This window comes from Narcine bancroftii, chromosome 4 (genome assembly GCF_036971445.1).
Source record: "Narcine bancroftii isolate sNarBan1 chromosome 4, sNarBan1.hap1, whole genome shotgun sequence".
NCBI classification, from domain to species: Eukaryota; Metazoa; Chordata; class Chondrichthyes; order Torpediniformes; family Narcinidae; genus Narcine; species Narcine bancroftii.
This window is the reverse complement of record NC_091472.1, coordinates 261,951,263-261,975,901: the sequence shown is the minus strand read 5'-3', so window position 1 is coordinate 261,975,901 and position 24,639 is coordinate 261,951,263. Positions and strand designations below refer to the sequence as shown.

General features: G+C 40.9%; 1 protein-coding gene and 1 long non-coding RNA gene across 6 annotated transcripts in view; one reads left to right on the top strand and one right to left on the bottom strand.

The window, feature by feature from the left end:
* LOC138761905 (contactin-associated protein-like 5) overlaps positions 1–24,639 on the top strand; it is an 857,011-nt gene that overhangs the window by 192,422 nt on the left and 639,950 nt on the right. The gene's annotated exons all lie outside the window — the stretch shown is intronic.
* The window catches only part of LOC138761908 (uncharacterized), a 230,101-nt gene that overhangs the window by 53,519 nt on the left and 151,943 nt on the right, over positions 1–24,639 (bottom strand). The window contains exon 2 of the long non-coding RNA XR_011356607.1: positions 19,851–19,934. This is a non-coding gene — a long non-coding RNA (uncharacterized lncRNA). The remainder of the gene's footprint in view (positions 1–19,850; positions 19,935–24,639) is intronic.

Below are 24,639 nucleotides of genomic sequence, written 5' to 3'. Positions count from 1 at the left end.
TATTCTCATTCTCACACCCAACAGTGCTCTGACAAAGCCAAACAATTATTGGAGTCCTACTGAATCTGAATTTTTCAAATTCTGGAATTGTACTGGAATACACTCTTTATCAGGGAGAGAGGAATTATTACTGGGAAAGGTGGAAGGTAATTAAGAAGAATTTCACTGAAATGTGTTACATGATTTATTCAAGTAAATTCTGCCAATTAGTAGTATTCAATGTGGAAATTGTAATTTTTAATTTTAATCTAATGATATAGCACTGTAACAGCCCCCAAGCCTGTACTGCCCAAATACACCAATGTGACCAATTAACTAACACCATATGCCTTTGAAACGAGAGAGATACAGGCAAAATAATTTATGGACATGTCTCAAAACAGATTATTATAGAAATGCTGATCAATTGGGTTCAAGTCTATAATTTCTTGAAAATACCAGTTAGGTGGTGAAGAAGGCCTTCAGAGGTTGGGGCATAGTATAAAAATTAGGATGTTATGTTGCAAGTTTATGGAACACTGGTTAGACCATCCTTGGTGTATTGTCCACAGTTCAAATTGCTAAACATTTGGAAAATTGTGATTGTGCTAGGGAGAGTTCAAATGAGATTCACCGGGATGTTGCCGCGACTGGAGAACTTTAGTTATGGGGAGTGATTTTTCTTTGAGTGGGTTATATTCTCTTACTTTTAGGATGCTGAGAGTGGCCAATAGAGATGTATAAATACAACGATACAATTAATAGAACCTTGCACTCATGGTAAGCATATCTAAAACAAAAGAGAACAAGTTTAAGGTGAGACAATAGAGTATTAAAAGGGTTTTGAGGGGAAAGTTGGTTTAGACAGAGTAATGTTTGATATCAGCCCATCACTTTTTTGTGCTGGTTCCCCTTGGAGTAATCCTGTTAGTTCCATATTGTGGTCCTTTCCCCATATAGTTACAATTACCCTCTCTCAGGTGCCTATCCAATTCCCTTTTGAAGCCTCTTCACTGCAACTTAAAATGGCCTTTATTTCTTTCCAGTTCTGACAAAAGATTTCTCCTTTCATTGACACTGTCTGACCTATTGAATGAATGCATCCTGACCAACTCCTAAGGCCAGTACTTTAATGTCACAACCCCCAATGAATTGGAATTCAAGAAAATTGCATAGAACTGGTATAAAATGTCTATAAACTTCTGGATTGTTAATAAAAACATACTTGGTTCACAAATGTGTCTCAGCAACAGAAACCTGCCATCCTTACCCAGCTTGGCTGAATATGTGACTCTGGAGCCACTGATACAATTGAAGTGGATAGTTAATTGTCACATGCTCCAATACACAATGAAATGCTTTTTTTTGTGTGGTATCCAGGCAAGTCAACCCACATGTAAGTCGTGTAATAAGAAAACAAAGAGCAGGATGTACTACTACAGTAAGTCTAAGAGAATGGGTTAGGCATTCCAAAAGGCAAAGTGCAATGTGTGGAGAAAAGTACACTTCTAACTTTTAAAACAGTGCAAATGATTTATCTTTCACTAATGAGAAGTCCACTGAGAGGTCTGATAACAGCAGGAAAGAAACTATCCTTGAATCTGGAGTTGGTTTTCAAGCTGTTACCATCTTTTCCGAGACAGGAGTAGTGTAGACGGAGTGGTGACCTGAGTTATATACACAACTCTCTTTGGCAGAGCAGTTCCTACACCAAACTATGATGCATCTGGACAGGATACTTGCTGTGGCACATATGTAAATATTAGAAAGAATCCTTGGCACATGCTGAATTTCCTTTGCATGTTAATTGCTTCTTAATTGCATGCTGGAATTGCCTCAAAGCTAGACAAGGTTTAAGTTAGAAATAAGTTATGAAGCTTTTCAGTCCCATTCATGTCCTATTTAAAAAAAAAACCCACAATATTAAAATGCAGGAGATTACTCTTAGTCACTTTTTGTTTTTTTTTCCATTTCTATACAAAATAAAATTATCATCTTTTAAAACTCTTGAAAATTTAATTTGTCAACTGTGATTTATTCCTTCTTATATAAATAAATGTGATACGTGCAGAGATTCTGAATGTATCTAGATCCGGGAACAGCAGAGAAACAGCATGCATAAACCCCAGTTGAATATCAATTCAAAGCTTGGGAGGTTATAACATGCAATAGACTATGCAAAAGGTACACATTTTATTCTGGCATAACAATTTTGAACAATATCCTCAATGGAATCAAGTCAAATATAAATATTATGATTTTCCAACTGAAATAGTGCAATATTTTAATTCCTAAGGCAATTTTCCTTAGGCAGTTCAACTCTGGCATTTTCAATTGAATCAACAATATTGATGAATTGAAGACCTTATATCTTGATAATTTATGTATTTAAGGAAAATCCCGCAGAAAAATTCTGCCCAGAGTTTTGCTGTGATGAAGCAGGATTTGAGGAGGCTTCTGTGAAGTGTAAAACTGCCGTGGACAATTTTATTTGTACAGCCTGTTTGGAGCTGATAATTCTTCGCAATTTTATACAAGGAGATCAGAATCAGTCTTCCTCCTCCTCCTTGTCCTTGTCCTCCTCCCCTTCCTCCTCTACCTCCACTTCTCCCTCCTCCTCCTCCTTGTCCTTGTCCTCCTCTCCTTCCTCCTCTACCTCCACTCTCCCTCCTCTTCCTCCTTGTCCTTGTCCTCCTCTACCTTCACTCCAATCTCTCCTTCTACCTTTGATTTGAAACAATGACTATATCTCACCCCACCTTTTTTTTAAAGACCCTGATTCCTTTCCATTTCACTAACAACTGGGAGGTTGAACCAAACTTTTCCCAGCTTTGAAGTTATATTTGAGCTTTTGCATCATCGCTAAGTATGCTCCACAAATGTAACCACAGAAATAACTACTAATATTTATAAAGCAACCTTAAGGCAACAAGATGTTTCAAGGACTGTGATCAATGCTGAGTCACCTAGGAGATATTAAGGCAGATGACCAAAAGCTTGGACAAGGGTTATAATTCTATCAACAAAGGATAGTTATTGAGGGTTTGCAGCCTTGGCAGCAGAAGGCATAAGTTAATTTGGGGTTGCTTTAGAGGCTGAAACAAGAGCAGTGGAAAGATTTCAGAGAATCAGTGTAGGAACGTCCAGAGATTTGAACCATGCTACATTCATTTCATAATTAATATTTAGATGTAATGTGGAAAGATACAAATATGATTGATATTAATAGATGGCATAATGAGATGAAATATTGTTTAATAATGGAAAAAATTATGTATATTTTGCATGATAATTATAATTTTTTAATTAATAAGTGGCTGTTATACTCGGAATATTTACATTTTAATTTATGTTGATTAGATTTTAATATGTATATTTAATTCTTTTTTTAAATATTCTTTCTTTTTTCTTTTTTCTGGCTCTCCTTAAGAGAGTTGGCTGAAGGGGGGGGGCGTTCTTTTCTTTTCTTTTTTTTTCTTTTATATATATATTAAAAAAACATTCATGTTCATGTTTAATTGCTGTTTATGTCATATTATTTGTTTTTTGAACGAATAAATAAAGTTTAAAAAAAATTAGATGTACAGTACCGTAACAGGGCCTTCAGGCCTTCGAGTCTGTGCCACCCAAATACCCCAATTAACCGACAACTCCCAATATGTTTTGAAGTGTGGGATGAAAATGGAACACTCGGAGGAAACCCACATAGATATGGGGAGCAAGTTCAAACTCCTTACAGGCAGTGCCAGATTTGAACCCAGGTCTCTGGTGATGTAATAGCATTGTGCTAACACCTACACTAACCATGCCGTACCGGGGACACTCACATGGAGAGAACCTAAATTTTATGAATATGATGGGGATAGATAGAGTAAATAAAGCAGGCATTTTCCATTGAGGTGAGGAGGGATAAAAACTAGAAGACATGGGTAAAGAGTGAAAGGGGAAAAGTTCAAAAGGAACATTAAGGGCAACTTCTTCACAAGAGAATGGTGGGAGTGTGGAACAAGCTGCCAGATGAAGTGTTAAATTCAGTCTCATTTTGACACTTAAGAAAAATTTGGACAGGATGGGATGGGTATGGAAAGATATTGGAGGGTGTAGGTCAGTGGGACAAGGCAGATTAATAATTCAGCACAAACCAGAAGGGCCTGTGTCTATGTTGCAATTTTCTCTGGTTCTTTGATTTTATGGAATAGATTCTGTATTTTCCTGTTGTAGATAAATTTGAGGGTACTCTCTCTGAAGAAAAATATTGAGGGTGCTTCAGGAAAGGACTATTTCCTGGTTAAATTAAAAGAAAAGAACTGCAATTGAAGGTTATTTCACCTGAAATGTTTGCACAATTTCTCTCCCAACAGATGATTCCTAACCTGTTGAGTAGTTCAACTTTTTTTCTGCTTTTATCCCAAGTTTAAAGTTGTTTCCACAGTTTATTATTTCTTAAAAATTGACTGACAATAAGAATAGATATGAAACATTTAATTTTAAATTTATATTTCAACATACAGCACCATAACAGGCTCGTTCGGTCCTCGAGCCTGTGCCTCCCATTTATACACAATTAACCTTCAATCCCTTGTACATTTTGAAGAGTGGGAAGAACCAAGGCCCCCAGAAGAAACCTACACAGACATGGGGAAAACATACAAACTCCTTACAGACAATGCCAGATTCAAATCCAGGTTGCAGGCATTGTAACAGCATTGCACTAAACGTGACACGAACCATGCCACCCTGAACTGAACATGAACATGAACTGATCTTATTTTCCATGTGACTTCAGCTGCTCGTGGTTTCAGCTCAGCATCAGGTGATGGATAAAAAACAAATTTTCAGCAATGTCCTCAACTCGTGAATCAAATAAATAAATAAATAACCCTAGTTCATACATGAACATGAAACTGAAGATTTTTTAAAAATTAAGAGTTACATTTGGGGAGCACTTTTTACAATATCCCGGTAGATGTTTAAACTTTTGAAGTGTAATCATTGTTAAAAAAAAAAATGAAGAAACCATTTTACCAACCAGTGAGCTCACATATGTCACAACTTGCTAAAGAGCAGGTAATTTGTTTTCTGGTCATGTTGATTTGGGGAAATAAATAAATTTTCAACAGAGTACCTTCACTTCCTTTAGAGGTTCATACCCTCTTTCAGTGGAGTGCTCACTCAGTATTACTCTGTATATTACAATCATGTTTTATATATAAAAACAAATATATATATATATATATAATACACACACACTCACACAAATAGATAGATACATATTTAAAAATAAATGTATATCTTCTTTGGCTTGGCTTCGCGGACGAAGATTTATGGAGGGGGTAAAAAGTCCACGTCAGCTGCAGGCTCGTTTGTGGCTGACCAGTCCGATGCGGGACAGGCAGACACGATTGCAGCGGTTGCAAGGGAAAATTGGTTGGTTGGGGTTGGGTGTTGGGTTTTTCCTCCTTTGCCTTTTGTCAGTGAGGTGGGCTCTGCGGTCTTCTTCAAAGGAGGCTGCTGCCCGCCAAACTGTGAGGCGCCAAGATGCACGGTTTGAGGCGTTATCAGCCCACTGGCGGTGGTCAATGTGGCAGGCACCAAGAGATTTCTTTAGGCAGTCCTTGTACCTTTTCTTTGGTGCACCTCTGTCACGGTGGCCAGTGGAGAGCTCGCCATATAATACGATCTTGGGAAGGCGATGGTCCTCCATTCTGGAGACGTGACCCATCCAGCGCAGCTGGATCTTCAGCAGCGTGGACTCGATGCTGTCGACCTCTGCCATCTCGAGTACCTCGACGTTAGGGGTGTGAGCGCTCCAATGGATGTTGAGGATGGAGCGGAGACAACGCTGGTGGAAGCGTTCTAGGAGCCGTAGGTGGTGCCGGTAGAGGACCCATGATTCGGAGCCGAACAGGAGTGTGGGTATGACAACGGCTCTGTATACGCTTATCTTTGTGAGGTTTTTCAGTTGGTTGTTTTTCCAGACTCTTTTGTGTAGTCTTCCAAAGGCGCTATTTGCCTTGGCGAGTCTGTTGTCTATCTCATTGTCGATCCTTGCATCTGATGAAATGGTGCAGCCGAGATAGGTAGGTAAACTGGTTGACCGTTTTGAGTTTTTTTTTAAAAATAAATGTATATAGATAAATATATATTCACACACACACACACACACACACACACACACACACACACACACACACACACATTACAGAATACGTAAGATATGAAACATATTTATGTTTCTGTTGTGGTGTCTAGATGGGAACATGAAACAGCAGTGGTTTCACAGGAATTTCCCTTTGAATGCAATCACAAATTATAAATTTATCTTCTGAATAATCTGCAGTCCTATAAATCACATTGCATGATATAGCATCAGGCATTGAAGTAATGGGTGGTAAAAGTGAGCTCAAGTAATGAATTTCTTAAATTAATATTGAATAAATATTAGATTTGTGGAGAGGTTTAATGGTCATGTGCCATTGTCACTAATAAGGATTTTACCTGATTTGAACAGATCTTGTGGTGAGTTGTAAATTTTCAATGTTACAATCTTTTTTTTCTGTCAGTGAAGGAATGGGATCTTTAATTCTCTCTAGCTGCTCAATATAAGATTCACCTGCTTTTCAAACTGTCCTCAAATGTTTGTCATTGGGTTATTCATCAGCCAAATTTCCACAGTACCTCTGTTTTGTCCCTCGATGATCTAGTCTATAGTGCTGCATGAATATCTTTGACAGTGGTACAGAATTTATACAGCAGATCAAGGCTATTAGATTGAAGTTAGAGGGTCTCTTATTCTATTTTCTGTCAAGATGCTAACCTTCAGTTAAAATATCGTCAGAGAGAAATTTGTTTTGTGGTTGCTTGTGCTTCAGCTATTCTACACAAATCTCTGCATATTCACGTGTATTGAAAGCATTATGTGGAGATGATTATAATAAGATTACTGGCCAGAGTTTTGTGCCAGCCACCAAGATGCTTGTCTGCCTGCTATATTTATGGCTTCACTGCATTTTGTAGGAGAACAGATGGATGCATATTAAATGAACCGGGATGGAGGCCTATGGCAGAACACCCTTTAAGAGGAGACACTTTGCAAGGCATCAGGCCCTGATGGTGTACCTGGAAGGGTCCAGAAAATCTGTGCCAACCAACTAGCTGGATTGTTTACTGTCATTTTCAATTTCTCATTGCTGCAGTTGGAGGTTCCCACCTTCAAAAATGGCATCAATCCTACTGGTGTCCATCAAGAGCAGATGGAGCTGTAATACCCAGTAAAATTCACATCTACTGTGATGAAATACTTTGACATGACCAGAATTTAATCTTATGTTTGTTTTTTGAAAGCTTTATTTATAATTTAAAACACATGTATTAATAAAACCAAACCAAAACAAACAAAATCACCCCCCACCCACAACAGACCCTTCAAGGAGGGCAAACAAAAATATATCAGTTAATTACATACGCTGTGTGATTTATCAAACTTACAATAAAAAAAATTAAGATATTTTCAAAGCCATAAATTTCAGATAAGGGTGAGCACATCTGAACAAAACAAAGAATAATATCATGCAAATTATATGTTATTTTCTCCATATAAATACAAGATCTTAACTCGTTATGCCAGCAGGCTATATTTAATTCCACATTATCTTTCCATGTAATCGCAAAACATTTCTGCGCTACCGCCAATGCCAAATGAACAAACGCCATCTGAAACTTGTCCAACCCTAAACCAGTAACTAAGTCTTACCTAAGTAAAGATTTGGACCAACTGCAATTCGCCTACCATCACAATTGCTCCACAGCATAAGCAATATCACTGGCTCGCCAATCAACACTGGATCATCTAGACAGCATCAAGACAACAGCCCCTGTATTGAGCTATAAATGAACTGCAGACCACACACCCTGATGGTCTGATTATTATCACTTGGGATTTCAACCAGGCGAACTTCAGGTCAGGGCTACCTAAATTCCATCAGTATGTGGACTTTGCTACGAAAGGGGTGAACATGTTGGACCTTGATTTTATGAATGTTTCTGACACATATCGGGCAGAGATACTCAGATCACATCTCTGCAATCCTAATCCCAGTACACAGACTGCTCGTCAAATGCTCCAGACCAGTGCTCAAACAGGCTAAAACCTGGACAGCAGGGGTCATTCATGCACTTTAAGACTGCTTTGAATGGATTGACTGGCACATAATCAAGGAAGCAGCAACCAATAATGACTGCATCAATCTGGAGGAGTATACGGCATTAGTGACCAGCTACATTTGTAAGTGTACTCACAACATCACTGTTCCAAAGACCATCAATACTTGCTCTAATCAGAAGCCTTGTGTGATTGCGAAGGTGTACGTGTTGCTCAGGAAATGAGATGCTGCTTTCAGAACAGACAACAAGGTAGTCCTAGCTATGCAAGAGCCATACTGTCTAAGGCCATCAGGAAAGCAAAGCGAGCACATGCCCAGTACATTCATAGTCACTTTCTGGATAGCAAGGATACATGACACATGTGGAAGGGCATCCAAGATATCACCAACCACAAGATTAATCCATCTACTTGTGCTGGTGATGCCTCCCTCTCAGATGCACTGAACAACTTCTATGCATGTTTTGAGGCAAAAAATTTGTTGCAGCAAGGAAGACCACCTCTCCTCCAAATGATCAGGTGTTGTTTCTTGCAGCGGACGATGTGAAATGAGAGTTAGATAAGGTCAACCCACGGAAAGCTCCTGGATCGGATAATATTCCTGGCAGAGTGCACAAGAGATGTGCATCTCAGCTAGCAAATGTTCTCACCGACATCTTTAACATCTCCCTGAGAAGCGCTGTCATCCCAATATGTTTCAAAGCTGCCACCATTGTTCCTGTGTCGAAGAAATCATCTATGTCCTACCTCAATAACTTGTCATGAAGTGCTTTGAGAGTGACCCCTTGCAGTTCGCATATAGATTCAACCTCTCTATGAATTATGCCATCGCCACTGCCCTCCATCTAGCCATCATCCACTTGGAAAATAAGGACGTAGCGGTACGCTTGGAGGGAGTGGACAGAACCAGCACTAACAGCTCCCGTTTTGTGTCGGCTAGACACAACAGCCTCCTATCTACTGGCAATTAGCCATTACAGCCACAAGGCCTAGTTATTCAGCAGAACCTGCAGGTCTACTGAGAAGCCTTGGTCTACTCAATGTAGCTATGTCATGAGATCATTTGGATTACAGATCTCATGGTGCCAGGTCATATGTTGTGTGTCTATATTAAGCCTGACAGCACGTCAATAAATGCTTCTACCCTTCTCTGGCTGACAACTTCAGGTGTGATCTCGTTATTCCTAATGTTTCAACATGATGGCGTTTGAACATAAACATCATCCACCACATTAGTGACCCTGACGGGTCTAACCGGTAGCTAGTCCCTACAACGGATACTCTGCAAGCCCAAGCTCAAAGCTTCTGCAACAAGCAATTTGCTCGTAGAAAGAGAAACAAGCCAACGGACTGCCTAACCCAGCTGACCTTAATATCGCACATTCTCCAGTCGACCATACCTACGAAAGACTGCAAAGCAATTAGTGTGACATCAAAGGTCAGCAAATAAATTATCAGGAGGCCAGTCGCTTTTCCCTTTATGGTCAATTGAACACACAGAAAGGGGCACGTTGTCGTAGAAGGTAACTGTTGGGAAAAACTCTAAACGCCACAAATTTGAAATACAATTTTACAACTTACTCGCCACTTTGGTGACCCGAAGTAAACCCAAACTGTTGTTTTTTGTGCCTTACGAACTGAGTAGCAAGTCGGGCTAACTAGCTGCAATGTTAAGGGAAACACATATCCGTAACATTTTAAACTGCCTGCATACATCAAAAGGCTGTGTGCATTTGCTCAGCGTAGTATAGCATTGGAGCATCAGTTTTCCAAAATGTTAACACACTCCAAACTCCAGCACGCTGATGTGGTCATATATCAGGAAGTTGTCTGCAGCTGACAGCACTAAATTTCAAAACTTGACTCTTCAAATTTCGGGAGGTTTGCATCTCAGTAGCTGTGACTCAGGGCGAGCCAATCCCCGCCCCCATGTGACAATCAGTTACTCCCCCAAGGAAGACCACTCGATCCGGGAATGACCATCAACCCCTCCTTGAGAAAAAAAGCCCGCGATCCGGGGGACAACCACTTACTCCACTGAGTTAAGTTTACGCAATCTGGAGGGCAGTCAGCTAGCCCCCCCACCCCCCCACCCCCCCACCGATGGAAGACTCTGATAACCAGGAATTAAAACTTATTTAAAAATGCCGCCTGTTGATGAGACCTTTTCCTGCTGACAAGGCAGATTGCAACAACTTTTTCAGTCTCCTGCTCAGCACAGCACCACCTACTGGCCGGACAACCAGCCAGCAGACTTTAAGCAGCAATGGACAGTCATTCTGTGGAGCACCACCTACCAGTGTCATTGTAGATTTTAGCTGCTCCTTGACTTTCTAAAGTTAACTCTTTCCTACCAGACGTTGGACTTTAGCACTATAGACTCTTACAATTATCAAAAACCTGCTTACAGCATGGACATTCAGTTTCAGTAATGTGTCTCAAATGTTTCATACTGTTCTGGATTTCTCATTTGCCTTGACTGTAATTATCTGTAATCAACTTTGACTTTTTGCAACTGCCAGTGATTGCATTTTGCAAAGGTTAAGTGTCTCACATGTAATTTATTCGTGTTGTCAACTATTGTTTTTTGGCTTTCCACTTGATTGAGCCCTGTTCGCATGTACATTAAATATCACTTCCTCCCCCAGCAGCTTTCATGCACAATGCTCCAGCATGGCGCCACAAATGGCAAGTCAGTTTCGCTCTCCCTGCACGGTTCTACGGCATAGCGTCCACATTAGTTCAGAACCGCTGAGCCAGTTGGTCGCTTACTGCTGGTTCTGGGGGGAGCTGTGTAGCGGTAAGCTTGGAGGGAGTGGGCCGAACCAGCACTAACAGCTCCTGTCTTGTGACGGCTAGACACAACAGCCTCCTATCTACTGGCAATTAGCCATTACAGCCACGAGGCCTAGTGATTTAGCTGAACCCGCAGGTCTACTGAGAAGGCTTGGCCTACTCAACATAGCTACGTCATGAGATCATTCGCATTTCAGATGTTATGACGCCAGGTCACATGTTGTGTGTCTATATTAAGCCTGACCGCACATCAATAGATGCTTCTACTCTTCTCTGGCTGACAACTTCGGGGGTGCTCGTTATTCCTAACACTTCAATATGATGGTGTATGAGCATAAACAGCATCCATCACAGACCCGTATGTTCGACTGCTGTTTATCGACTTCAATTCATCATTCAACACAATCATACCTCAGTACTTGATAAGGAAGTTAAGCCAGCTGGGTCTAAATACCTCCCAATGCAATTGGATTCTTGACTTCCTGTTGGGGAGACCGAAAGCAGTCCTGATTGGTAACAGCACTTCCAAGATCATCACACTGAGTACGGGGGGCGGTCCCTAGTTTGTGTGCTTAGTCCACTTCTGTTCACTCTGCTGACCTATAACTATGCAGTTAAACACAGCTCAAACCACATCATCAGGTTCGCTGACAACGCAACTGTGATAGACCTTATTTATAAGAATGAGAAGTTAGCATACAGAGATTAGGAACAGTCGCTAATGGACAGGTGCAAGGCCAGCAAACTGTATCTGAATGTTAATAAAACAAAAGAGATGGTTGTTAACTTCAGGACGGTCCAGGGGGAACCACGCTCTGCTGACAATTGACAGAGGTTGTGAAGACTATCAAGTTCCTTGGAGTGCACTTGGCAGAGAATCTCTCCTGGTCCCGTAACATCACATCCATAGCCAAGAAACCCTAGCAGCGCCTTGACTTCCTGCAAAGGCTGAGGAAAGTTAATCTCCCACCCTCCATCCTCACTACCTTCTACAGAGGATGTATTGAGAGCATCCTGTGCAACTGCTTCACCGTCTGATTTGGAAACTGTACCACCTCAGACTGCAAGACCCTGCAGAGAATAGTGAAGTCAGCGGAAATCATCGTTGGGGGCTCTCTTTCCACCATGAAGAGCATCTACAACACTTGATGCAGGCGAAAGACAAGAGACATTGTGAATGACTCCACATACCCCTCATGTAAACTGTTCTCCCTTCTGCTGTCTTGTAACAGGTACCATAGCATTCAGGTCCTTGTGTCAAAATTGGCAACATTCTTTTCCCCGAAGCCATCAGGCTCCTGAATTCCCAGAACATATGTGGATAGTGTACCATGGACTATTACTGCATATGTCTTAATATTTTAATATTTCAATGTTTTCAACTTCTATTTTAATTTATATTTATGTAAATATGCTCCATGGACCTGGAAAAACACTATCTCATCTTTATCGTGCGAGCATGTATGAACAATAAATGAAGGTGTCTTGGCTTGAACATGTACATTATGCAATACTTCATTGACTACGCTCAACTGTCAACACCATCATACCCTATGTGCTAGACAACAAGCTCCATAACCTGGGGCTCTGCCCCCCACCTCCCCTGTAACTGGATCCTTGACTTCCTCATCGGAAGACCACAGTCAGTACAAATTGGAAACAATGCCTCCTCCTCATTGATGATTAACACCTCAAGGATGTGGGCTTAACCCACTGCTCTACTCACTATACACCCATGACTGTGTGACCAGGTGCAATTCAAATGCCATCAACATATTTGCCAATGACTCCATGGTCGTCAGAATCATCGAGAGCAAAGAGGAAGCAGACAGGAGGGAGATGGATGAGCTAGTTGAGTTGCACCACAACAACAACCTTGCACTCGACGTTAGCAAAACTAAGGAACTGATGGTGGACTTTAGGAGAGGAAAAATCAGGAGAACACAAATCAGTTCTCATCGATGGATCAGCAGTGGAGAGGGTCAAGAACCTCAAAGTCTTAGGTGTTAACATCTCTGAAAATTTGTCCTCAGGCTTCCATGTTGATGCAATCATGAAGATGGCTCAGCAGTGGCTAAACTTCATGAGGAGATTTGTTATGTCACCAAAGACTTGCAAACTTCTACAGATGTATCACTGTCTGGAATGGAGGTGCCAATGTACAAAAAAAAAACTGCAGAACGTTTAAAAAAATTCCATAGCCACAAATACAAACTTCAGTTTCCCTATGTGGAAGGGAATGGGAGGTATTCCCTGCTGCCAGTCTTCCTCACAGATGCTCTCCATTTGGTACCCCCTCTGCAAAATTTGGGAAATCTCAGCTCTTCCCATTCATAAGTTGTCTTTAACTGCAGTCCAATGTTGTGGAGCACTTTTAGTGAAACATCATGAAAATCTGCATTCCTCACTGTCTGGCCGCTTGTTAGACTCCAGTTCAATATCGTTTCTTCAATTAAAGGACATTTAGGGATGAATAATAAATCCAGATATTGCTAGTTACATTGAATTCCCACAAATGGATAAATCAACACACGTACTTGGCCATTGAGCAACATTGGACGCCAAGTACATTTCTCTCTGATGCCAAGGATTAATAAAACTGGAATGACTAATCACAAGCATTTTGTTAACATTTCCCTTTCAAATCCTGTGATATGCCAAACATCAACGTATCTGCCTGTGTGATGCAGGTTTATTCCTGTTTTTGATCACTGGGCACGTTTCACATTTGCATTGACCAAAGGCTGCTGCTACTGGCACGGGAAAGGGGGAATCAAGGCAAGTCAAGTGTTTCCCATCCAGAGGCACAGGGCATACTGTTAAAATTAAAATCTGCATTAAAATTAATATTCTATTTCAAGTTATTGATCTACAGCAGCAAAGGGAAGAGAACATTTGCCAATCTCCTCAGCCCAACCTGCTTCTCATGCAGTTGGGAGCATATAAATGAACATTTGATTCCTTTCTATATTGCATGAAGGATTATGAAATAGGTGGCACAGCTTAGTGCAATGCCAGTGACCCAGGTTGGAAACAACCGCTGTCTGGAAGGAGTCTGTATGTTCTCCCTGTGACCTTCATGGCTTTCCTCCAGGTATTCCGGTTTCATCCCACGCTCCAAAATCATAGGTTAGTTGGTGTATTTGGGTGGCATGAGCTTGTGGATCAGAAAGGTCTCTTACTGTATTGTTACTTAATTTTTTTTTTAAATACATCACAAAACCAATTTTAAAACAACAGCTAATGCATTGTATATGATGCATGAAATGATTTGTCATCAATATTGGATCTGATCTTGTGGTAAAATATCAGAGAAAAGCCACTGACACATTCCCACTTAACTGTTAGCAAGTTTGGTATTTTTTCACATTCAAAGCAATTCAGAGTACTAGATTAAATATTCTAACATCACACTTTGGTCAAATTGAATATAAATAGCAGATGTTCTTCTCATTAATTAACTTGATACAGTTTTAATGCACAATTCTGATAACTTAAACGCTAATCTATTGTTCTCATTCCCTGACAAGAGATCCCAAGTAAGGTGAATGAATCTAACCTTTACATGGGGTCAAGGTTCTCATCAATGTTTCTGTGCAGAGGCAGCACTCTGAGATCCTGCAAAGTCCTGTTCTTGACAGCTAGTGTTAATTGCACAGATCGCAAAGAATTTGCTTCCTGAACGCCTTTGGGTAAATTTTATGGGTTCTGGGATGCTTATCACGAAAATCACCTTAAAATTTTCCTACCACGTTCTGCTTTTTAAAAAAATATAACCCATTTTTGTGATTTATTGTCATATTTTAAATCTACTTCAAGCATACAAAACCATGAGGTGCAGCACGTCATTAAAGATTCATTTTCTGCATTTTCACTTGGACTTCTTCCCTGCTGATCCTGGACCAGGCAGTGATGAACATGGTGAAATGTTTCACCAGGGTATTGCATGCAGTATCGGGGCAACTGGAATCTATCAATGTTGGACACTGACACAAGAGGCATTAGATGCTGAGTAGAAATGAAAATCAGCTGCAAAGCATTTTTAGGTTAGTTGAGCTAATGCAATATGTCAGCATTATTATGCAATTAAACATGCTAAATTCAATAAAAGTTAATTTAACTTCATATCTTATGCAGCAAATCTGAAATTATATTCGTGTTCACCTTGACGTTATCTATCATAATCCCCAATTTCTTTTTGGGAAACAAACCTTTTGAAAAAAAATGTATCCAGTGTTATTCAAGTTAAGAGTGATTCTATAGAACAGTTTATGTAAAGAAGAACAAGTTACTGACCAAGAGTTAGGGAATCAAATAGTGTCGCTCAGGTGATAGTCATTGTGCTCTGATGGGTCTGTTTCTGTGTGATATGATTCCAGGGCTATATGAGTGGCTGAGTGTTCCTGACTCACAGCTGCATGGAATAATTGAGACTGAATAGGGGAGATGCAGGTCATCAGGCCTGTTGGTAGATAACTCCAATTATCGGAAATTGGATTTTCTGAAATCTTCATTTATCTGAATTTTTTTTCGGGGCTGAACTGACAGGGGACCTTGGGGCCCTGCGCAGCGGGGCAGCCACAGAATTCGGGCCCCCGGGCAGCAGCAGCAGGGACCTCAGGCTCCCAAGAATGAGCGGGATGTCGGTGGGGAAGTGTCGGTGCTCGGTGGTGGCCTGCTTTTTTTTTGGTGAGAATTAAGTGTTATTTTAATGGTTAAAAAGCCTGACCTTGTTATTTGTTGTTGTATTTACACTGTTGTAAGTGATTTGCTGTTGTTACTGGGCTGTTTTTTTTAAATGATGGGTTTCCTAAAAAAAAATATGCATCTGAACCGTGGGCCTGACCATTTTGGATAATTGGAGTTGTACTATAATCGTTTCTGGATTCAATCATTAAAAATGCTGCTGCTGTAATGGCAGCACTTTTGGCTGGTGCTGACCCACAGAGAGTGGGTTGTGGAGAGAGTGTACTCGCCCTTGGGGTCCAACCTCACTGCTTCTCTCCACCCAGATATTAAATGGACAGTGGTTTATTTTAAAATCCTGCGACCACAGGGTCTGGGCCCAAGATGAAGGCGACTATGTTTGGCAGCTGTCTCAAGGGGTTCCAAACTGGTGAAGCAGAGGACTGGCGCAGGATACCAGCCCCCTATTGAGAAAGAGAAGCAGAGGAGATGACCAAGGTGGCGGACCAGCGAGGAGCTTTGAGGCTGAAAAACACACAGGCGGTGGACTGTTGGTGAGGTGAGGAACCCATGCAGGTAGTGGGCTGCTAGCAACTGTGGTCAAGGGACTCTCACCAGGTTGTGAGGCATGCTGATGGAGTACTGGATAGCAGAACGAAGGTGCGAGAGGACGTGGAAGGCTTCCTGATCACATCTGAGGTTTGGATCTGGAGCTTGGGTTGCCGATGGCTTGTATGAAGGCTGTGGAGGCTGCAGGAGTGCTGGAGGTTGATCCATGTCCCTTTCAATTTTCCTGATTAGCGCTCCACTTACGCAGAAGTTAGAAAGGGTCTGACTTGGTCAGCATGATCCTAATCCAATCGGATCCCTGACCTACCTCAGAGGTAGTCAAGGAACCCAGTTAAATTAAACTAGGTCGTGTGCACCAGCGACTTGAACATGAAAATGGCCGACCTGGTTACTCCTGTGACATCAGGCCTTGTGTGTTGGCATCACAGGAAAACCCCTGGCTAAAGTGCCTGCCACGATTGGAGTCACTGCCGCGGGGTCTGGGTGGGTGAGGCGGAAGAGGTCGCTGCCACAGGAGGGGGGTGGGTGGAGAGAGGTGGGCCACAATTGGGGGAGTGAGGTTGCTGCCATGGAGGGGGGGGAGAGGTGTCACTGCTGCTGGGGGGGGGGGAGAGGAGTTGTTGCAGCAGTGGGGCAGGTGGGGGGGCACTACCTGCTGCTGCATATGCCAATCCAGTTTGCAGAGACAGCTCGATGTTTGTGGCAGCAGGATGTTGCTGAGTGGGGGAGGCACGCGATTGACAAGGTGTGTTTCGATTGATGGAATGGAGGGTGACTCACTGGGGGGTGGTGATTGACAGTGGGTGGTGACTAACGGGTGGGGGGGGCACCTGATAGGGATGGTGACTGAAGGCTGGTTGGGGGGGGGGGGGGGGGGGGGTGGAGGTGACTTACCAATAGTTCCTATGAGTATGTGATATGGCACATACCACAACAATGCTGGAGCGGGATCCCCCCTTAAATTGCCGGGTTGGCGATTTAATGGGTCGATTTTCCCTCCTGCAGTTTAAAAGGTGCTGGAAGCACCTTTGCCCCAGTAATCACATCTGGATCCCAGGAGGGCTACCCAGGTGCTGCATTTTAAAAGAACCTGTGACTCTAGTGGGTCTTTTTTGCTTTCTCTGACTGTATAGGGTGCTAGGAAATTTCTGTTGATGGTGAATTACTGTATTGTAATGCAACATTGGACGAAAGGAAATTTTGTGCATTATCACATTTTCTGTTTTATTTCATGACAATGAAAGAATCTTGAACCTTAAATCAATAGACAAATTTAGTTTTTAACTCCTGCAGCTGGCAAATTCAAAATCTGGAACAAATGAATGATCACAATCATGTATCAATGTGATTGTCCTTAACTCCCCCCCCCCCCCCACCCCACATCAGGAAAGAAAATCTTTTACCAGCCATGGCCTATATGCACCACTGAGTTACAAATATGGTTGATCAGTTCTGGAACAATGCAGGATGGTCAATGAATACTACCTTGCCAAGTTCTAGGAATGAATAAGTTAAACAAAATTGGTTTCTTCCAATATTTATGTTCCAATCAATGATTAAATATTACCTGCATATCCATCTACTCTATTGTACCTGATATAATTACATAACATCCTTTTAATATGACTAATCCACTTCACCTGAAATATTCCCCACAGAAATGTGGGTAACACAGTAAGCATAGTGGTTTTTGCAATGCTATTACAGCACCGGCAACTCAGGTTGGAATCCGGTGCTGTCTGTAAGGAGTTTGTACATTCTTCCCGTGACCTGTGTGGGATTCTTCTGGTTGGACCTACCAAAACCAGGTTTGTAAGTTAATTTGGGTGTAATTGGGTGGCATGGGTTTAAATTTAGCTGGATTCTGCTTCTACCATGTTAATAAAATTTAAACTTCAAATCCCATATTCTAACCAAAAACTGGGTGAAAGAACTTTTCCTGAATGATCTTTGTTGGTGCGTAACTAGGTCTTCATTTGCAGAAGAGAGCTTTCTGATGAGTTTCATCCTAACATTTAGGTGCCATGTTTAGAAAGGGTGCTCAGTATCTCTATTAACTTAACTACCTAACATATACCCCATCTAATTCTAAGTGCACGTGTATGTAATGTGTGTGTAAGTTTAGAAAAGTTTTTTGATTCACAGTCCATTCTCAATTCTCATTCCTCCAAGTTTACTGGTATCAAGCAATTCTCATATTGTGCACAGAATTTAAGATTTATGAACTTCACCAGGCTTTGGTGCTTGAAAAGTAAATGATTACCACTCAGGAAGGTTCTTGTTAGTTTTCAAAGAGAGATTTGTTGTTTGTTGGAGTCCCACAACTGATTCCTTGTGACCAGACACTACAGTGTCTTGCCGAAGAAACTTGCCCCATCAGGGTTCTCCAGATGATAACCTCTTTCTTTCAGATCATCACAAAGTTCCTTTTTGTTTATCTTATTTCAAGTGAAACCTTAGGCAGCCAGTCCTCTCCTTTTGCATGAACCATAAGGGCTTTGACCAGGCTGAACTAAGCAGTTATAACCCGTTTTCCAAATGGTGTTTTTCCACAAGCTTTCCAGCTTGTCCTGGTCCAGTCCCAGCTGCTGCTGCTGACTGTAAAACTGCAGAATTCTCTCTCTCTCTCTCTCTCTCTCTCTCTCTCTCTCTCTCTCTCTCACAGAGAGAAAGTCTATTTTTCTCTCTGTGCTTGCACAAACCACATGAGCCTCTTAGAACAGTAGTTCACTCCAGACAGCCTGCGGCTCTGATGCGTTCTTTCATCTGTTGCCTTTTTGTAAACAACAATGCATTAGTGAAGTCTCTTGGGCACTCTCCAAAGTCTCTTGATGCCGGTCTGTCTGGCATGAGTAGAGCTCCAGTATTTTAAATAAGATCTGTTTAGTGTTTTTATGTGACCTAGACTATAAAAAAAATCTACCCCATTTATCTCCTAAAAACATATCTATATAAAATACAAACACAACATAATCTGTCACACTACCATCTTCATCCTGTTTGCCTGCTGTAAAACAATGAGCTATTTGACACAACACATTTGGTTGACATTCATCAAAACATTGTGAAATGTCTAAACTTATCAGCATTCTGAAAGTTTGGTGCATTGGGTTTACTCCACTGTTGAAAGGCACACCAGAGGTGTCCCAGTAAGTATTTCCAGGATTTCCTCTCTGATAATCTTTTAGTAGAGGTTATCATTCTTTGTCTTTTAATGAGAATGCACTGTCCGTCAGAGCGCTTCATGAATTGCTCCACTTCCCAACAGACAATATCGGATTGAGGTTACCTTCTTGAACTGCAATGTTTATACACCTATGAAGGGAATAGATGTATTGTGAGTTATTTGAAGGTTGCAATCTCATGTCTGGCATCAGATGGCAGTTACAAAGTAATCAAGCTGGGTTTTCACAGTTTTGATGTATCATATGTGGCAGCAAGAAACATGATTATTGCCTTGTAATTTGTCCCTACCATTCATTACTTCCAATCTGATGGAGAAAATAGAGCTTAGTTCAGTTTTAATGCATTTTCAAGGAGAGTTGTTTCTTCCCTGTTACATTGGATTTAAGTTACCTGGCTCTGCAATATTTCTCCAACACTCACAATCATTTCTGTATGAGGAATCAAAGTGATCATGCCAGAAATGGACACTTACCTATCATGTTGGATCATTTAGACAAAGAAAGATCCCTCATTTTGCTGTGTTGCTCCAAGAGTGATGTCCTGCTTAAAAAAAAAACTGCAAAGCGAAGGAAATGTTTATTGACTTAAGTTATAAAAGTTGCATGTTTGGCTCTAATTTCATAAAATCTATCATCAAAATCAGAATGAGAATTTAACATACAGATTTCAATAACAGATCATTGAATCCTCTAAGATGCAATAAGGGGACTCTCAGTAAGCTGTGATATAAAATGCAAATGATTAAAATAAACAATAAAATTTTATGCTTTTGTTAACTATTTACTGAATGTGGATTGCAAATAAGTAATTTTGGAAAATATTACAGTTCTATTTGTGATTAGATCTATCATTAGAAATTTGGTTTTGAGCAACATTATTTTCTGTTATGTAAATTGTCAAGCTTGCATGTAGACAAATTGTAAATTAATCACAACATGGATGAATAAAACAACCACCTACTATCGATAATTCAATCTAACAATCACACATTGAACCAACCCCAGAAAATATATTGATTACAGCTCTAAATAGTATTTTCCTCTGATTCAAAAGCTAAATAAGAGAAAATCAGCATAAATCCCTTGGAGATGCACATCGTGATAATCTCAGGCATTTTTATTAAGTTGCAATATATAACACCAAGATTTAATTATAGAAAGTTGTACCTGATGGGTTGTAAAGGTATTTACTTCATCTCCAGTTTTATGTGAGGGTTATTATTTGTATTAATCTATTTAGTTTAGCCTTGATCTGTTGCCCGTGTTCTTGAAGAATAGATGCAAGCCATAAGGGCATTTTATTTCCCATTTTACTGTGATTAAATGGTTCCTTTCCAACAGAAATTAAATCAACATTATTTCAGAAGCATTTTATTTAATTAATAATTCCAAATCTTTCATATTCCTTCTGGTTGCTATCTATTCATTTGCTTGTGTTTAATTCTGAGATGCATCCAATGTTTATCTAATAGCAATTAAGCTTTACATCTTAGAAATTCGTCATCATTAAAAACCGTATACTTGCTAGTTTTAAGCCAGTTGTTGATGGCAGGTGGGGTGCAGAGGGATTTAGAAAAAGGTGTGAGGGATAGAGTTATTTTCTTCCTAGCATATCATTGTTTTGCATCGTGCACAGTCCGAATTCAGGAATTTAGGACTCTCTACAGTTATGGGCAGTCTCCTTTCATTATTTGGAAAATCACATGAGAAATGCAACTCCAATATGCGATCTTTCATTATTTGGAAAATCACATGAGAAATGCAACTCCAATATGTGATCTCTACTGTGGTTGGAATTCTAAAAACCAGCAGTTCCCATTTCAAGTAATGGGGCTGTCTGGAGCATGTTTGCCCTTGAGTAATTACAGCAGCTACGATGACCCTCTGATGGTCAATGGAAGATCAGCTGCTGGAGGAAGAGTCCCAAAACAACCATGACATTATTGTTCCCTCAAACTCCATCCTGAAATTAAAACTGAATGTTGGTTACATTGACGATTAAATTACTGGATTGTCGTGATCAGCACTCATTGCCCTGTTTCCCTCCTTCCTTATCTTCAACATCCAGTTCATTGATGTCAATCATTGAAGAATATATTCTAAGAGTACCAGACCAGCATACATGTGATCCCAGTCCCAACAATGTTATTGACTCGAAACAACAGTCCCTGTGGTCTATGAGCCATTTAAGTCCATGGAAAACTTGGAATGGGCTTTGCTGGTAATGTCCATGTTCCTCTTGGATCCAATGTGTACATGCATTGATATCATGTGCTATTTAACTAAAGTCATTATTTCTAATCCTGACATAATATGAAATCTCCTAACTCTGCAACACAGCTGGAACACTACATGGCAAAATATTGGAAATACACAGACATTTCAAGAGAAAGCTAGGAGAACATTTAATTTGCATCTTTTCTTTAAAACCAAATCTACTGAGGTCAACGATGAATGATTAACTGTGCTGGCTTTTTATTTCAGTCGTAGTTCTCTGCACTGCCAGTAGCTTCTGCTTCTCATCTTTCCCTTTTTTATGTGCAATGGGTTTTTTTTTTGCTTCTCTTTCTATTCCTCCTCCTCAAATGATAGTTTGTAAATTGCTGAACTACCAATCAATACCATTGAGTAGCTCTTACATTTACAAAGTGAACAATGAGATATGGCTAATTTCAAATGTATCGCAGGGATTTTTCACAGTATTGTTTACAGTTGTCAGCCAATAGTTTGGATTTGCTTTAAGAAAACCACAAACATAGAGAATTGGAAGGAAAAAAGCCAAAATATTGCCAAGTAGAAACCATTATTATTGCCTTTTAAATAGTATAACTATGTCATTCTCGCATTAGGGAGGATGAGATTTGATATTAAATTTCAACATAAATCATGGTTAAGCTGATTATATATGATTAAAGTTTAATTAATAATTGGGCACAAATTCATCTGTAGTCCTTCCAAATACTATCTTGATTATGGTTGTACATCACAATAATTGATCCCCCAGATCATTATTAGTGTAATATTTGGGCATTCGATGTGGAAGGTTTTGTACAATATTCCAGACTGTATAAAGCATGATGCTGAACCAAGCCATGAAAGACCCCAACATTGAAGACGCTGTTTACATCCGGTACCGCACGGATGGCAGTCTCTTCAATCTGAGGCGCCTGCAAGCTCACACCAAGACACAAGAGAAACTTGTCCGTGAACTACTCTTTGCAGATGATGCCGCTTTAGTTGCCCATTCAGAGCCAGCTCTTCAGCGCTTGACGTCCTGCTTTGCGGAAACTGCCAAAATGTTTGGCCTGGAAGTCAGCCTGAAGAAAACTGAGGTCCTCCATCAGCCAGCTCCCCACCATGACTACCAGCCCCCCCACATCTCCATCGGGCACACAAAACTCAAAACGGTCAACCAGTTTACCTATCTCGGCTGCACCATTTCATCAGATGCAAGGATCGACAATGAGATAGACAACAGACTCGCCAAGGCAAATAGCGCCTTTGGAAGACTACACAAAAGAGTCTGGAAAAACAACCAACTGAAAAACCTCACAAAGATAAGCGTATACAGAGCCGTTGTCATACCCACACTCCTGTTCGGATCCGAATCATGGGTCCTCTACCGGCACCACCTACGGCTCCTAGAACGCTTCCACCAGCGTTGTCTCCGCTCCATCCTCAACATCCATTGGAGCGCTCACACCCCTAACGTCGAGGTACTCGAGATGGCAGAGGTCAACAGCATCGAGTCCACGCTGCTGAAGATCCAGCTGCGCTGGATGGGTCACGTCTCCAGAATGGAGGACCATCGCCTTCCCAAGATCGTATTATATGGCGAGCTCTCCACTGGCCACCGTGACAGAGGTGCACCAAAGAAAAGGTACAAGGACTGCCTAAAGAAATCTCTTAGTGCCTGCCACATTGACCACCGCCAGTGGGCTGATAACGCCTCAAACCGTGCATCTTGGCGCCTCACAGTTTGGCGGGCAGCAGCCTCCTTTGAAGAAGACCGCAGAGCCCACCTCACTGACAAAAGGCAAAGGAGGAAAAACCCAACACCCAACCCCAACCAACCAATTTTCCCTTGCAACCGCTGCAATCGTGTCTGCCTGTCCCCCATCGGACTGGTCAGCCACAAACGAGCCTGCAGCTGACGTGGACTTTTTACCCCCTCCATAAATCTTCGTCCGCGAAGCCAAGCCAAAGACAAAGATAAAGCTGCTATTATATAACATTGCTATTTTCTACAGCAGTATGAAAAGTAAGAAAATAAATTCAGCTTCATCATTCAATGGAAATAGAAAAAGATTTTTTTTTTAAAAAGCTAAAGGCATGTAGGATTATGAAATAGGTGGCATAGTTAGTATAGATCTATTGTGGCATGTGGAATTGTGCAATAAGAACAGAGAGCTGAAAAATGGGATCAGGTCCGATGGCATCTGCGGAAAAATAAACTTGGGTTGATCACCAACACTCTTGGGAGAAGCCACATAGTTACAGTAGATGATGGCCTATCTGACAGGAGGCCTATGCCTAGTGGTGTGCCTCAGGGATTGGTGCAAGGTACATTGTTTTTATGTGGCCAATTGGATCAGCAAGTTTGCAGATGACACAAAGATTGGTGGTGTTGTGGGCAGCAAGGAAGAGTTTCAAAGCTTGCAGCAAGATCTGGAGCAGATGGAAAATGGAAGATGAAATTTAATGCTGACAAGTATGGGAGGGCTCACTAAGGTAGGACATGTATGCTAAATGGTAGGGCATTCCCAGTAAATGGTAGAGCACTGAGGAGTACAGTGGAACAGAGAGGTCTGGGAATACAGATACATAATTTCCTGAAAGTAGCATCACCGGTAGATAGGGTCACAGAAAAATCTTTTGTCACAATAGACTTCCTAAATTAAAATACTGAGTATAGGAATTGCATGTTATGGTCAAGTTTTATAATACATATGTGAGGTCAAATTTGGAGTAGTATATGCCATTTTGGTCACCAAACTACAGAAAAGATATCAATAAAATTGAAAGGGTATAAAATAGACTCACTAGGATACTGCTGGGACTTGAGGAACTGAGTTACAGGGAAAAATTATATAAAATAGCTATTATATTGCTTGAAATTTTCTGTTGATTATTTTTCAATAATTACTGTCAGTTGATACATTATACATTACGTACTTCAAGCAGAGACAGTTGAAAACTTAAATTACATAATATCTGTGTTTTAGTATTTATTTCTTTTATGGTAGCATCAGTGCAGCCCGC